Raw genomic sequence first — 17,231 nt, 5'->3', positions numbered from 1 at the left:
TGGGATTCCCTACATTGGTGTCAGAAGTGGGATTGTCTACATTTGTGTCATAAGTGGGATTTCCTACATTGGTGTCAGAAGTGGGATTCTCTACATTTGTGTCAGAAGTGGGATTCTCTACATTGGTGTTAAACGTGGAATTTACAGTGGGAGGAATGCACTGGGGCTATAGAGGAATGTGCTGGGGCTATAGAGGAATGTGCTGGGGCTATAGAGTAGAGCAGTGTTTCCCAAAGTCAGTCCTGGGGCCCCCCTGGGTGCACGTTTTGTTTTTTACGCTAGCACTACACAGCTGATTTAAATATTCAAAGCTTGATGATGAGTTAGTTATTTAAATCAGCTGTGTAGTGCTATGGTAAAAAAATAAAAATGTGCACCGGGGGTGGGGGGCAGGACCGACTTTGGGAAACCCTGTTATAGAGGAATGTACTGGGGCTATAAAGGAATGTACTGGGGCTATAGAGGAATGTACTGGGGCTATAGAGGAATGTACTGGGGCTATAGAGGAATGTACTGGGGCTATAGAGGAATGTACTGGGGCTATAGGGAATGTACTGGGGCTATAGGGAATGTACTGGGGCTATAGAGGAATGTACTGGGGCTATAGAGGAATGTACTGGGGCTATAGGGAATGTACTGGGGCTATAGGGAATGTACTGGGGCTATAGAGGAATGTACTGGGGCTATAGAGGTATGTACTGGGGCTATAGCGGAATGTACTGGGGATATAGACAAATGTACTGGGGCTATATGGAATGTACTGTGGCTACAGAGGAATGTACTGGAGCTTTAGAGTAAAGTCCTGGGGTTATAAATAATGTACTGGGGCTATAGAGGAATGTACTGGGGCTATAGAGGAATGTACTGGGGCTATAGAGGAATGTACTGGGGCTATAGGGAATGTACTGGGGCTATAGAAGAATGTACTGGGGCTATAGGGAAATGTACTGGGGCTATAGGGAATGTACTGGGGCTATAGAGGAATGTACTGGGGCTATAGAGGAATGTACTGGGGCTATAGGGAATGTACTGGGGCTATAGGGAATGTACTGGGGCTATAGAGGAATGTACTGGGGCTATAGAGGTATGTACTGGGGCTATAGCGGAATGTACTGGGGATATAGACAAATGTACTGGGGCTATATGGAATGTACTGTGGCTACAGAGGAATGTACTGGAGCTTTAGAGTAAAGTCCTGGGGTTATAAATAATGTACTGGGGCTATAGAGGAATGTACTGGGGCTATAGAGGAATGTACTGGGGCTATAGAGGAATGTACTGGGGCTATAGGGAATGTACTGGGGCTATAGAAGAATGTACTGGGGCTATAGGGAAATGTACTGGGGCTATAGGGAATGTACTGGGGCTATAGAGGAATGTACTGGGGCTATAGAGGAATGTACTGGGGCTATAGAGGAATGTACTGGGGCTATAGGGAATGTACTGGGGCTATAGGGAATGTACTGGGGCTATAGAGGAATGTACTGGGGCTATAGAGGAATGTACTGGGGCTATAGAGGAATGTACTGGGGCTATAGGGAATGTACTGGGGCTATAGGGAATGTACTGGGGCTATAGGGAATGTACTGGGGCTATAGGGAATGTACTGGGGCTATAGAGGAATGTACTCGGGCTATAGAGGAATGTACTGGGGCTATAGGGAATGTACTGGGGCTATAGGGAATGTACTGGGGCTATATGGAATGTACTGGGGCTATAGAGGAATGTACTGGGGCTATAGAGGAATGTACTGGGGCTATAGAGTATGTACTGGGGCTATAGAGGAATGTACTGGGGATATAGACACATGTACTGGGGCTATATGGAATGTACTGTGGCTATAGAGGAATGTACTGGAGCTTTAGAGTAAAGTCCTGGGGTTATAAATAATGTACTGGGGCTATAGAGGAATGTACTGGGGCTATAGAGGAATGTACTGGGGCTATAGAGGAATGTACGGGGGATATAGACAAATGTACTGGGGCTATAGGGAATGTACTGGGGCTATAGAGGAATGTACTGGGGCTATAGAGGAATGTACTGGGGCTATAGAGGAATGTACTGGGGCTATAGAGGAATGTACGGGGGATATAGACAAATGTACTGGGGCTATAGGGAATGTACTGGGGCTATAGAGGAATGTACTGGGGCTATAGAGGAATGTACTGGGGATATAGAGAATGTACTGGGGCTATAGAGGAATGTACTGGGGCTATAGAGGAATGTACTGGGGTGATAAGTAATCTCTTCATTCAAAGACTCAATCACGGACACTCTTACTGACAGTTGTGGCTGCTTTGTGTGATATATTGTCTCTACCTTCTTGCCCTTTGTGCTGTTGTCTGTGCCCAATAATGTTTGTACCATGTTTTGTGCTGCTACCATGTTGTGTTGCTACCATGTTGTTGTTATGTTGTGTTGCTACCATGCTATGTTGTCATGTGTTGCTGCCTTGCTATGTTGCTGTCTCTTTATGTAGTGTTGTCTCTCTTGTTGTGATGTGTGTTTTGTTGTGATGTGTGTCCTATATTTATATTGTATTTATTTTTTATTTTTAATCCCAGGCCCCCGTCCCCGCAGGAGGCCTTTTGCCTTTCTGTAGGCCGTCATTGTAAATAAGAATTTGTTCTTAACTGACTTTCCTGGTTAAATAAAGGTTAAATAAAGGTTAAATAAAACATTTAAAAATAGAGGAGAGTGTGCAAAGCTGTCATCAAGGCAAAGGGTGGCTACTTTGAAAAATATAAAATATATTTTGATTTGTTTAAAAAAAATTGGGTTAATACATGATTCCGTATGTGTTATTTCATAGTTTTGATGTCTTCACTATTATTCTACAATGTAGAAAATAATAAAAATAAAGAAAAACCCTTGAATGAGTAGGTGTGTCCAAACCTGTGACTGGTACTGTATATACACACACACATCAGGACATGAACTCCTACACATTGTCACGTTCCTGACCTGTTTTTCCTTTTTCTTGTATTCATTTAGTTGGTCAGGGCGTGAGTTGGGGTGGGCTGTCTATCTGTGATTTTCTATGTTGGGGTTTTGTGTTCGGCCTGGTATTGGAGTTGGAGGCAGCGAAGGCAGAGAGGCGCTGGTATGAGGAGGCAGCGCGGCGACACGGTTGGGAGCCCGAGAGTCAGACCCAAAAATTTCTTGGGGGGGGGCACACGCGGAGTGTGGCAAAGCCGGGTAGGATACCTGAGCCAACTCCCCGTGCTTACCGTGGAGTGAGAGGGCGTCGTACTGGTCAGACACTGTGTTATGCGGTAAAGCGCACGGTGTCCCCAGTACGCGTGCTTAGCCCAGTGCGGGCTATTCCACCTTGCCGCACTGGTAGGGCTAGGTTGGGCATCGAGCCGGGTGCCATGAAGCCGGCCCAACATATCTGGCCTCCAGTACATCTCACCAGCCTTACAGATGGTGTCCCCGGTTCGCCAGCATAGCCCAGTGCGGGCTATTCCACCTCACCGCACTGGCAGGGCTACGGGGACCATTCAACCTGGTAAGGTTGGGGAGGCTCGGTGCTCAAGAGCGCGTGTCCTCCTTCACGGTCCGGTATACCCGGTGCCACCTCCACGTACCAGTCCTCCGGTGGCAGCCCCCTGCACCAGGCTGTCTCTCCGGGTTCTCTCTCCAGCTGCTCCCACCTGTCCAGCGCTGTCAGAGCCTTCCTCCTCTCCAGCGCAGCCTGAGTCTGAACTGTCTGCCTGCCCAGCGCTGTCTGAACTGTCTGCCTGCCCAGCGCTGTCTGAACTGTCTGCCTGCCCAGCGCTGTCTGAACTGTCTGCCTGCCCAGCGCTGTCCGTATGGCCAGAGCCGTCCAGCCAGGACCAGCCAGAGCCGTCCAGCCAGGATCCGCGAGAGCCGTCCAGCCAGGATCAGCCAGAGCCTTCCGCCAGACAGGATCCGCCAGAGCCGTCCAGCCAGGACCAGCCAGAGCCGTCCAGCCAGGACCAGCCAGAGCCGTCCAGCCAGGACCAGCCAGAGCCGTCCAGCCAAGACCAGCCAGAGCCGTCCAGCCAGGATCCGCCAGAGCCGTCCAGCCAGGATCCGCCAGAGCCAGCCAGCCAGGATCCGCCAGAGCCAGCCAGCCAGCCAGGATCCGCCAGAGCCAGCCAGCCAGGATCTGCCAGAGCCAGCCAGCCAGGATCCGCCAGAGCCAGCCAGCCAGGATCCGCCAGAGCCAGCCAGCCAGGAGCTGCCAGCCGGCCAGGATCCGCCAGAGCCAGCCAGCCAGGATCCGCCAGAGCCAGCCAGCCAGGATCCGCCAGAGCCAGCCAGCCAGGATCCGCCCCTCAGTCCGGTGCTGTCCCTCAGTCCGGAGCTGCCCCTCAGTCCGTTGCTGCCCTTTGGTATAGTGGGATTGACATGGAGGGTGGCCATTGGGAGGAGGCCACGGAAGCGGGGTTTGACTATGGTGGGGTGGGGACCACGACCAGCGCCAGAGCCGCCACCGTGGACAGACGCCCACCCAGACCCTCCCCTAGACTTTATGCTGGTGCGCCCGGAGTTCGCACCTTAAGGGGGGGGTTATGTCACGTTCCTGACCTGTTTTTCCTTTTTCTTGTATTTATTTAGTTGGTCAGGGCGTGAGTTGGGGTGGGCTGTCTATGTGTGATTTTCTATGTTGGGGTTTTGTGTTCGGCCTGGTATGATTCTCAATCAGAGGCAGCTGTCAATCGTTGTCCCTGATTGAGAATCATACTAAGGCAGCCGGGGTTTCACGTGTGTTTTGTGGGTGGTTGTATCTCGTGTCAGTGTTCGTGCCACACGGGACTGTTTTCGGTTTTGTCACGTTTGTTGTTTTGTATTGTATTGTTTTCGTTTTCATTAAATAATGACCACTTTCCACTCTGCGTCTTGGTCCGATCCATGCTCCTCCTCGTCTGAGGAGGAGAACGACTTCGACAACCGTTACACACATTGTAAATCTGAACATAGAATCCAGTATTTCAGAACGTGACCTACCGCTTGCAGGTCAATATCAGACTGGGAAGAATTGACATTCGCAATCTCCCCCTATCTGCAAGCTTAACCAATGGCATAACACCTTATTGATATGTAAATTCAACCAACCAATAGAAATACATAATCATTAAATACATATTTCTGCAGTGGCAAGTGGAAACAATCAACACAGTTACACCTGCAATCACAAAGACCGTCTCCAGAGTGAGTAAACAATTGCAAAAAAGAGATAAAAGTGAATTTAGTTTTCCTATCTTCACAATGACTTTGCCCTTTACCAGACAAGGACGATAAAGCCTATTTCTGAATGTTGTTTCAGTCAAGAGCCAATAAGAGCCGAGCAAACAGCTCTGGTTTAGAGTGTTAATCAGGGACTACAGATTGTTATGGGGAGCATTCTATATCTGCTGGGATAACTAATTGTCCATCACAATAACATTCATTCACAAAATTATGATTGACAATTCTGGGTTTTTAGATTGCACTGGTCAAATAATGAATGCAAATTATGCAATCAACAGCGCTCCAGTTTACTGGAATATATTAACAGCTTCGTATCAGGAGTAAAGATTAAAATATAGTGCATCCTGATTGCTCGTCCCGTCTCACTGAATCTCATCCTGAATCCTAAGTACTCACTTTTTATTTTTCTATCCTTTGAATCAGCACATGTCCATCATATCCTTGTAAAGCACTTGAGAGCATCTGGGAAAGAAGTCCATCAATCCATTATATCTTCTAATATGCTATTCCTTTTTCCTGTTTTGTATCCAAGGTAAGCTAAGGTAAGCTACTATCCTCTTTCCATCTCTTCTCCTCCTATCATCTTTCCATCTCTTCTCCTCCCCATTTAGATATGTTATCTCCGAACTTCATCCTAAACATACACTTGGCTGGCCATATTTTTCAACTGTCTTTCCGCCTGTCTTTTTCCCTCCCTCAGAGTCCAATCTTTATTCTGTATGTAGTTTGTATTTATCCGTTTACCACCCTTACAGTCACCTGAGATCCCTCTTTCTTTCCATGCCAACCATGCACCCCAACAGAGTCCATAATTTCAGCCCTCACCCTGTCCTCTTCTCCACCACTCTCCCTCTCTGTCGCTATACAGACTCCAGTCTTTCTTTTCCTTTCAAAGACACCAGGGCTTCCTCTCAGACCATTGCCATCTATTCATCCCTGTTTCACACCACCAAGGGAATTCTCAGTCTTGCTCTCTGACACTCTCCCTCACTCCATCTTGCCCTCCTTCTCCTTCCACTAGGTCTTCATCAGGGCTCCCTTGACTGGCTCGGCGTTAGCCCAGGGCATTGGCTTCCCCCTGTGATCTTCACCTCTGCTCCTGCAACATGTCTTATTCATTCAGTCTCCTGCTCTGGGCAACATCCCTCACTCACTACAGATCACAGGAGGACAGTTGTGTGTGTGTGCGAAAGAGAGAGAGAGAGAGAAAGAAAGAAATCATATGTACTGTAAAATGAGTTAACGTGCCATAGACATTCCCCTTTCCAACAACACATCACTTCAAAGACCATGTACCTTGTGAATATTCCCACTTAAACTCTAATGGCTGCTATGATCTCACACTAGCACTCTGCCATCCCCTCCTCTGAACCCTACAGCTTTCATTTGACTGTATGCTTTGTACCTGTGTGCCTCATTGAGGCTTCAGGCAAGCCGTTCCCTGCACTAACTGAAGATGACAGCTTCATTAGAATGAGAGAATAGCATGCATATCCACAGTCAGCACAGCTCTGGCCACCAGGCTAGCTTCCAGGAGAAAGAAGTGAAGCTTTACTTCCTAATCCATGGACTATTAGTCAAACATATCTACATATTTTATGCATTTGCATCTGTTTTTTTCAGTAAGGGATAAAACACCAAGGACAAAGCTAAAATATAACTCTCTATTCCTCAAATTGTACCTTCTCCTCACGTTCATTTAGCTATTTTTGTTATGTCGTCCAGGTTTAATTCCCTTAAAAACAAACCGGTTCAAGCTGCAAACGCATAGTCAATCTGTCCAAAAAGTGTTTTTGATGGCAAATGATTGCCATCAGAAACACTTTAGGTTCCCAGGCCCATCTGTCTTGCTGAATATGATGATATTATAGTCACCGCACTTAACCAACCATGTGAAGGACCTTATTCTCTCCCTCTGCTTCCATTTACTTGTCCCATTCTCTCCATTCTTCTTCAGGGAAACGCAGCAGCCCATTCATTCTGTTCAGGCCTCTCAATATTTCCTTTGTAACTCCTGAGTTCTGGCACTATGCCGCAGAGAGACCATACACTGTACCACTGCTTACTTTATACTACCTCTGAGTGCCAACACGGAACACACCACCAAAGAATACTCATACATTTATCCAAATATATAACCCGATCATTGAGCAGAGAGATGTCTCCCCTTCGATAAAGCTTCCCAGTGGGGCTAAGCTGGTTGACATAGTGACATTATAACCAGTTTACAACCTGAACAGGGTTGTATCGTTAAACGACAGGTTTACGAGCGGAGGCTACAATGTAAAGCTAGGTGTGAAAGGTATTTTTCTTTCCTGTTCCAGGTCATCTGTACTCCTGAAGACTAAGAGGACGATGGTTAGGCTGCTAAAAACGCAGCTGGGAGAGAGTTATAGGGGCCTGTCTGGGACTAAATAAAAGGGTGTCTCTCTCCTTCCACCGTATACAGTCTTAAATCTCCGATGCCCTTTGGATCAGGTGGGCTATAAAACTAAATGGGTTTCTAAAACAACTCTAATTAAAAATATTTTCAGAGTGGGAGGAATACTTTCATGTGGCTGTGTGTGTGGCATGGTGTTTGCCACTAGCGGTTCAATCTCTCCATTAGCATGTCAGGTCATAGGGTGGTAAGCAGCAGTTGACAGAGACATTTATATGGTCTTATGTATGCAGCTTAGGTTTCTCTTTAAGCCGACTCCTTCCCAATCTGGTCCTCATACCATCATGGCCACCTAATCACCCCCAGCTTCCAATTGGCTCATTCTTCCCCCCCACCCCCACCCCCTCTAACCTGTAACTATTCCCCAGGTCGTTGCTGTAAATTAGAAAGTGTTACATGGTAAAATAAGATTACTTTTTTTTTTAACTGTTTGCTTGTACAATTATGATAGATGTTTTAGGATGGAGGTGTGTGAATAATACTCATGCATGTATTTGTATACATGGAGGGAAGTTTACCTTCTATTGAGTTCAGTCCTCTTGAGGACGTCTATACATAAACTTTTCCCCATGGCCTTTCCTTTATTTCACGCTTTACACTGATGGTGCCGATGATTAAGGCAGCCCCCCCCCCGCAACTCTCTGATTCAGAGGGGTTGGGTTAAATGCGGAAGACACATTTCGGTTGAATGCATTCAATTGACTAGGTATCCCCCTTTCAACCTTATCTCTGAAAGGGGCCATAGTCAAGCCTCCCTCATACAACAATACAATTACACAACATAGAACTTTGCCATATCTCTATAGCGTATTGCATGAACCCATTCCCCAAAGTAGGAGGTGAATAGAAGTGTATGAGCTACTGATGGCTCCTGTCTGGTGGGCTGGATGGGAGTTTTACGTTGATTTACGGTTATCAGCAACACCAATACATTTTTCACCGCTGGCCCATTTGTTGATTCCTACGAGTCCACCGGCCAGCATCAAACCAGACCCATAATTGCAACATTAAACCTCCTTATCATGGCTTTCACGTTCTTAAATTGTATATATATATATATTTTTTTATTGTTCTGCCTCAGAGCCACAGCACAACACAACAAGCAAGAGTACATAACATTTGCATAGGGCATACTTGAGTAAATTACATTAAACATGAATAGAATGTGGTTTTGGTTTAACAGAAATATTGACTGCAAATACCTGCTGGGAGGGAAAGGTTAATACACGTCGGCATTGTGAGATATGTAAGATTCTTATTCAGGACAGTGAGAGAGAGAATTCATAGGCCTATAAAGACATTTCTAGGGATGTGCTGTGAATTTCATCTATGGTATAATGCTTAGCCTACTATGTTACATGTTACACTATAACAGACTGCCCATTTCCTAAAATATCCAGAGTAAGACCAATGGTGTGTATATAGATGGGTTCTTTCAATTAAATACCATTAGCACTACCAAACCATCCTACTGATGTATATTGATCAATATCACTCTTTCATATGTCTCTTACATGAAACTCTGGCGATGACCCATGCTATCTATCCCTCTTCAAACACCAACTTGATGATTTTGAGTTGCAGCCGGTCCAGAACGAAAGACCAGAAACCATAACAGGGCTGTGGGTGGCTGAGTAAGCAGAAGGAGTTTCCTTTTCAATTACTAGCGCTGGTCAATGAGGTTAAACACAGTGGCGTGTATTCGTGGATGCCAATAAATACATTTTAAAAACATAGAAAATAATTGATCTCTCTTTGTTTCATAATTTTCCTTCAAGAGGCTGAATGTATCTCACCGGAGAAAGCATCTGAGTGAGTGAAACAGTGCCCCTCTGTCTCAGTATGTCTAGCCCATCTATCTGATGCTGTCTGGGCTAAAAGTGCATGACATTTTTGCCGCCTGTAGCATTGAATTCAATAGCAAGGGAAGCCAGCGAGCATTTGGCCTCCCTTGATATTATTATTATAATTATAATATATTTTTTTGCCCTGTTTTTCTCCCAATTTAAATTACGATCTTGCCTCATCGCTGCAACTCCCCAACGGGCTCTGGAGAGGCGAAGGTTGAGTCATGCGTCCTCCGAAACATAACACGCCAAACCGCGCTAATTAACATCCGCCCACTTAACCCGGAGGCCAACTGACGCCTGGCACGTAGTCCTATACCCCGTTCAAAGGGTGAATGTCTTGCCCATTCACCCTCTGAATGGCACACATACACAATCCATGTCTCAGTTGTCTCAAGGTTTAAAAATCCTTCTTTAACCTGTCTCCTCCCCTTCATCCACACTGATTGAAGTTGATTTAATAAGTGACATCAATAAGGGATCATAGCTTTCACCTGGTGTTGGCTTTGGGGATGACCAGTGAAATATACCTGCTGGAGGGCGTGCTACGGATGGGTGTTGTTATGGAGACCAGTGAGCTGAGATAAGGCGGGGCTTTACCTAGCAAAGACTTATAGATGACCTAGATCCAGTGGGTTTGGCGAAGAATATGTAGCGAGGACCAGCCAACGAGAGCATACAGGTCGCAGTGGTGGGTAGTATATGGGGCTTTGGTGACAAAACGGATGGCACTGTGATAGACTGCATCCAATTTGCTGAGTAGAGTGTTGGAGGCTATATTGCAAATGACATCGCCGAAGTCAAGGAACGGTAGGATAGTCAGTTTTACGAGGGTATGTTTGGCAGCATGAGTGAATGAGGCTTTGTTGCGAAATAGGTAGCCGATTCTAGATTTAATTTTGGATTGGAGAAGCTTAGTATGAGTCTGGAAGGAGAGTTTACGGTCTAGCCAGACACCTAGGTATTTTTAGTTGTGCACATATTCTAAGTCAGAACCGTCCAGAGTAGTGATGCTAGTCGGCGGGCTGGTGCCCGCAGCGATCGCTTGAAGAGCATGCATTTCGTTTTACTAGCATTTAAGAGCAGTTCGTTATAGAACAAACAATGTAATTATCACAACACATAGGTTATAATATGGCTTTCTTCCCCTGACTTGGCATCCCCAGGGATTTTACCAACGCACCGCTACTGGTTAAACGTGTGTTCTTTCGTTTTTTAATTGCAGTCTTTTTTTTTGAAGAGGGGGACTTACCTGAACAGACTATGGTGGCCAAAGGCCAGGTGCATGAATTACTTAATTCCATTCAAAAACATGAGGACTTTTAGACTGACCTGCTAGCTCATTACAATCATACCAGTAATCTGAATTTTATGAATGACTGGCACTCTCTATAAAAAATTAATCTGTAAACACTAGGGGGCACTACTTTACTTGTGGTGCTCCTCTAATGTAAATCAGAGTGTAGGGGGGAGGGGTCAACCAGAGTGTAGGAGTCATTATAGGCGGACAAGGAGAGCTGCTTCATTCAGACATACAGCAGCTGCTAGAACTCATGCCATAACATTAACCAGGATTGAATTTATCATTGTTGGATGAAAATGATGTTGTTGCTGGGTGCATTTGATTGTGATTTTATGTCGGGGATGGGCATACACAGGATATCAATGTTGCCAACTTCTGTGGTCATTGTGGCATGACTGTAACCATAGGAGTTGGCAAGACAGCACAAACAGATCTGGGACAAGGCTAATGTAGGAGAGTTCCATGGAGGCACACAGTAAGGTTCCTGTTATAGATTGTGATGAAACAAGGCCGAAGGGTTATTAAAATCTCAACACCTGCATGAGTAGATTGTGTTGTATGAATTCAATGACGGGGCGGCAGGTAGCCTAGTGGTTAGAGCATTGGACTAGTGATCGAAAGGTTGCAAGATCGAATCCCCGAGCTGACAAGTTAAAAATCTATCGTTCTGCCCCTGAACAAGGCAGTCAACCCACTGGCCATCATTGAAAATAAGAATTTGTTCTTAACTGTCTTGCCTAGTTAAATAAAGGTAAAATTAAATAAAATGAGCACAGCCTTATACTCCCATAAAAGACCCCAAAAAGGATTTGGACTTATCAATGACAAAATAACATAATCTATTCATAAACAATTCTAGAGGTTTCATCACAAATGTTTCCCAGGAAATTGATTTATGGCTCAAGGAAAACAGGGATGGCGAAAATATATAATTCAGGGCAAAATTAGGTTTACAATAAAAACATCCATTTCAGTCCTCTCCTCGGAAGCCAATAATTGCAAATGTTCCCGACAGTTCTGAAAGCTCACCGTTCTGCACATCGCGAAGGCTAAACGAACATGACATACTAACAAAGAACTCTTTCCTTCTATGGCAGCTGCATCTACAGGCTCCCTAAGAAGACTTTCTTTGCAGGCCAAAAACAGCTACAGTAGAAAGGCATGTCTTTAAGGTGACAACTCATTTCACAGTGGCTGCATACAGCCTGGAAGATGTATGGATGAAAGTATTAATCAGCTTATCAAAGTGACAGAATGCGTCATTCTATTCAAAAAGGAAAATACTACAGTATTTATTCTTGGTTTCATGCAGTGAGAAAAAATACTTTTAAAGAGGCACCGATGGTCACATCCAGACAATGCATATTACCCCTGTTCTAGTACAGTTTGCTGCAACTCATTGACTTTAATTGTTTTGTTGACTATTTTGTGGGTCATGAGAAACACCAGGAACAAGACAGTCACTACTGATCAGATATTACTGAATCGGTGAAAGCAGTATGTTTAGAGGCCTTGCTTTCAACCATCTAAATGAGTCAGATTAGTAATTATATCAAGGAGGGGAAGGAAGGAATGAAGAAAGGAAGCTGTCTATAGTACTTGAACAGTCCTTGACGTACTGTACTCTGTGTACTCGCCCATCTGCACCCTCTCTTAGAGAGACTAGTGGCTGATAGGAGAAGACGGCTTCATTAGGCATAAGTTAAATCAAAACTGCTTCATTAATCCTTTGGCTGTAAAGTACCTCTCGGAGTCGGGCTCTGATCATTTTCAACCCAGCAGTAAGATAATGGGTGTCTAGCCTGTTTCAACAGTTGCAATTTAAGGTTTGTTTGATTTTATTTTATTTTCCGGGCAACATGTCCAACTAGAATAAATACTTCATGATGGTTGGCTTCAAGCACCCTTTCACTGTTTTACACAAGAGGATAGAATTGAGCCAATCCTGTGCCTTCACCCGTTTTAGCAGTTCCCATCATTGCAGTTCCCAAATTGACTGTGTTCTCTTCAATAATTGTGATATTCTCTGGACTGTGTATGTTTAGTACAGTAGTGTACATGCTGGCCCACACCGTGATAGTTCATAATGATGATTATCAAGAAACAACACTTCTATTGCCTCTCCCTCTACGATACGCACTTCCGGTTTGGTTTGGAGCGAGTAGTTGCATTCCGCTTTGCTCCACAGGTAGTATTACAGGTAGTATTACATTTCATTTCATTACAGTACAACAGTTTGATTTGTTTGATCTTAGCTGGCTACATAGCCGTCTTTGTATCCAAGATAATTGTGTAGTCTAGAGTAATTGTCGAGGTTACCTAGCCAGTTAGAGGTTACCTAGCCAGCTACACTTTCAAACAAAGTCAACAACGCAGCCACTGCTAGCTAGCCTATTTCACCAGCCAGCAGTACTATATCATTTTAGTCAATAAGATTTTTTGCAACGTAAGCTTAACTTTCTGAACATTCGAGACGTGTAGTCCACTTGTCATTCCAATCTCCTTTGCATTAGCGTAGCCTCTTCTGTAGCCTGTCAACTATGTGTCTGTCTATCCCTGTTCTCTCCTCTCTGCACAGACCATACAAACGCTTCACACCGCGTGGCCGCTGCTACTCTAACCTGGTGGTCCCAGCGCGCACGACCCACGTGGAGTTCCAGGTCTCAGGCAGCCTCTGGAACTGCCGATCTGCGGCCAACAAGGCAGAGTTCATCTCAGCCTATGCTTCCCTCCAGTCCCTCGACTTCTTGGCACTGACGGAAACATGGATTACCACTGATAACACTGCTACTCCTACTGCTCTCTCCTCGTCTGCCCACGTGTTCTCGCACACCCCGAGAGCTTCTGGTCAGCGGGGTGGTGGCACTGGGATCCTCATCTCTCCCAAGTGGACATTCTCTCTTTCTCCCCTGACCCATCTGTCTATCGCCTCCTTTGAATTCCATGCTGTCACAGTTACCAGCCCTTTCAAGCTTAACATCCTTATCATTTATCGCCCTCCAGGTTCCCTTGGAGAGTTCATCAATGAGCTTGACGCCCTGATAAGTTCCTTTCCTGAGGATGGCTCACCTCTCACAGTTCTGGGTGACTTTAACCTCCCCACGTCTACCTTTGACTCATTCCTCTCTGCCTCCTTCTTTCCACTCCTCTCCTCTTTTGACCTCACCCTCTCACCTTCCCCCCCTACTCACAAGGCAGGCAATACGCTTGACCTCATCTTTACTAGATGCTGTTCTTCCACTAATCTCATTGCAACTCCCCTCCAAGTCTCCGACCACTACCTTGTATCCTTTTCCCTCTCGCTCTCATCCAACACTTCCCACACTGCCCCTACTCGGATGGTATCGCGCCGTCCCAACCTTCGCTCTCTCTCCCCCGCTACTCTCTCCTCTTCCATCCTATCATCTCTTCCCTCTGCTCAAACCTTCTCCAACCTATCTCCTGATTCTGCCTCCTCAACCCTCCTCTCCTCCCTTTCTGCATCCTTTGACTCTCTATGTCCCCTATCCTCCAGGCCGGCTCGGTCCTCCCCTCCTGCTCCGTGGCTCGACGACTCATTGCGAGCTCACAGAACAGGGCTCCGGGCAGCCGAGCGGAAATGGAGGAAAACTCGCCTCCCTGCGGACCTGGCATCCTTTCACTCCCTCCTCTCTACATTCTCCTCTTCTGTCTCTGCTGCTAAAGCCAATTTCTACCACTCTAAATTCCAAGCATCTGCCTCTAACCCTAGGAAGCTCTTTGCCACCTTCTCCTCCCTCCTGAATCCTCCTCCCCCTCCTCCCCCCTCCTCCCTCTCTGCTGATGACTTTGTCAACCATTTTGAAAAGAAGGTCGACGACATCCGATCCTCGTTTGCTAAGTCAAACGACACCGCTGGTTCTGCTCACACTGCCCTACCCTGTGCTTTGACCTCTTTCTCCCCTCTCTCTCCAGATGAAATCTCGCGTCTTGTGACGGCCGGCCGCCCAACAACCTGCCCGCTTGACCCTATCCCCTCCTCTCTTCTCCAGACCATTTCCGGAGACCTTCTCCCTTACCTCACCTCGCTCATCAACTCATCCTTGACCGCTGGCTACGTCCCTTCCGTCTTCAAGAGAGCGAGAGTTGCACCCCTTCTGAAAAAACCTACACTCGATCCCTCCGATGTCAACAACTACAGACCAGTATCCCTTCTTTCTTTTCTCTCCAAAACTCTTGAACGTGCCGTCCTTGGCCAGCTCTCCTGCTATCTCTCTCAGAATGACCTTCTTGATCCAAATCAGTCAGGTTTCAAGACTAGTCATTCAACTGAGACTGCTCTTCTCTGTGTCACGGAGGCGCTCCGCACTGCTAAAGCTAACTCTCTCTCCTCTGCTCTCATCCTTCTAGACCTATCGGCTGCCTTTGATACTGTGAACCATCAGACCCTCCTCTCCACCCTCTCCGAGCTGGGCATCTCCGGCGCGGCCCACGCTTGGATTGCGTCCTACCTGACAGGTCGCTCCTACCAGGTGGCGTGGCGAGAATCTGTCTCCGCACCACGTGCTCTCACCACTGGTGTCCCCCAGGGCTCTGTTCTAGGCCCTCTCCTATTCTCGCTATACACCAAGTCACTTGGCTCTGTCATATCCTCACATGGTCTCTCCTATCATTGCTATGCAGACGACACACAATTAATCTTCTCCTTTCCCCCCTCTGATAACCAGGTGGTGAATCGCATCTCTGCATGTCTGGCAGACATATCAGTGTGGATGACGGATCACCACCTCAAGCTGAACCTCGGCAAGACGGAGCTGCTCTTCCTCCCGGGGAAGGACTGCCCGTTCCATGATCTCGCCATCACGGTTGACAACTCCATTGTGTCCTCCTCCCAGAGTGCTAAGAACCTTGGCGTGATCCTGGACAACACCCTGTCGTTCTCAACTAACATCAAGGCGGTGACCCGTTCCTGTAGGTTCATGCTCTACAACATTCGCAGAGTACGACCCTGCCTCACGCAGGAAGCGGCGCAGGTCCTAATCCAGGCACTTGTCATCTCCCGTCTGGATTACTGCAACTCGCTGTTGGCTGGGCTCCCTGCCTGTGCCATTAAACCCCTACAACTCATCCAGAACGCCGCAGCCCGTCTGGTGTTCAACTTTCCCAAGTTCTCTCACGTCACCCCGCTCCTCCGCTCTCTCCACTGGCTTCCAGTTGAAGCTCGCATCCGCTACAAGACCATGGTGCTTGCCTACGGAGCTGTGAGGGGAACGGCACCCCCGTACCTTCAGGCTCTGATCAGGCCCTACACCCAAACAAGGGCACTGCGTTCATCCACCTCTGGCCTGCTCGCCTCCCTACCTCTGAGGAAGTACAGTTCCCGCTCAGCCCAGTCAAAACTGTTCGCTGCTCTGGCACCCCAATGGTGGAACAAACTCCCTCACGACGCCAGGTCAGCGGAGTCAATCACCACCTTCCGGAGACACCTGAAACCCCACCTCTTTAAGGAATACCTAGGATAGGATAAAGTAATCCTTCTAACCCCCCCCCCCCTTAAAAGAGTTAGATGCACTATTGTAAAGTGGTTGTTCCACTGGATATCATAAGGTGAATGCACCAATTTGTAAGTCGCTCTGGATAAGAGCGTCTGCTAAATGACTTAAATGTAAATGTAATGATTGCAGCAATATGAATGCAAAAATATTAGCTGCAGCTCCTCTTATAAAAACAAGATCCATGGTAACAGGTAATGTGGTTTAGGTGTATATTGGATTTGACAGATGACCGCAGTGCACGCCAGCAGGCATGCACACCGTTTCACTTGACGTTGATTCAACACACACTCATTACACTGTCATTGCTAACATATACAGTTGAGCTGATTCACTGATGGGCAATGAGATCATTGGTGTAGAAGTTGTTGTTAGTGGAACAAAGTGATCAATCCATGTTATTCACACCATGGTCATAATGATTCTAAATCCATGCTAGCTGGGTAGGAAGCAGAAGTGCCCCATTAAATTCAATAGAAAACAGTGCTGAAAATGTCTTCAAGTTCAACCTATAAAATCTACCACATTAAAACTTTAGAGTTCCTACTGTAACTCAGGTTTATTACCATTACAAAAGAGCTTTATGGATCTTAATTTGATCACCCTGTTTTATTATTATTTTTATTTTTTATTTTATTTAACCTTTATTTAACTAGGCAAGTCAGCTAAGAACAAATTCTTATTTACATTGACGGCCTACACCGGCCAAACCCGGATATCGCTGGGCCAATTGTGCGCCGCCCTATGGGACTCCTAATCACAGCCTGGATGTTGCAGGAAAACCTTTTTTATTTTAGGTTTAAAAAGGCTTCTGAAATTTGTAATTTCCATTTTGAAAATTGTTTACATTTTCCCTTATGAAAATAAATGTATAACTCTGTTTGAATGTCCACAGTGAATACATGAGTGTC

The 17,231-nt window shown here is 46.3% G+C and overlaps 1 protein-coding gene across 5 annotated transcripts in view; it reads right to left on the bottom strand.

Moving 5' to 3' along the window:
- The window catches only part of LOC139583425 (A-type potassium channel modulatory protein DPP6-like), a 385,278-nt gene that overhangs the window by 47,691 nt on the left and 320,356 nt on the right, over positions 1 to 17,231 (bottom strand). The gene's annotated exons all lie outside the window — the stretch shown is intronic.

The sequence above is a fragment of the Salvelinus alpinus genome, chromosome 8 (genome assembly GCF_045679555.1).
Source record: "Salvelinus alpinus chromosome 8, SLU_Salpinus.1, whole genome shotgun sequence".
NCBI lineage: Eukaryota > Metazoa > Chordata > Actinopteri > Salmoniformes > Salmonidae > Salvelinus > Salvelinus alpinus.
The sequence above is the reverse complement of the archived record's forward strand: the minus strand, read 5'-3'. Positions and strand labels throughout refer to the sequence as shown.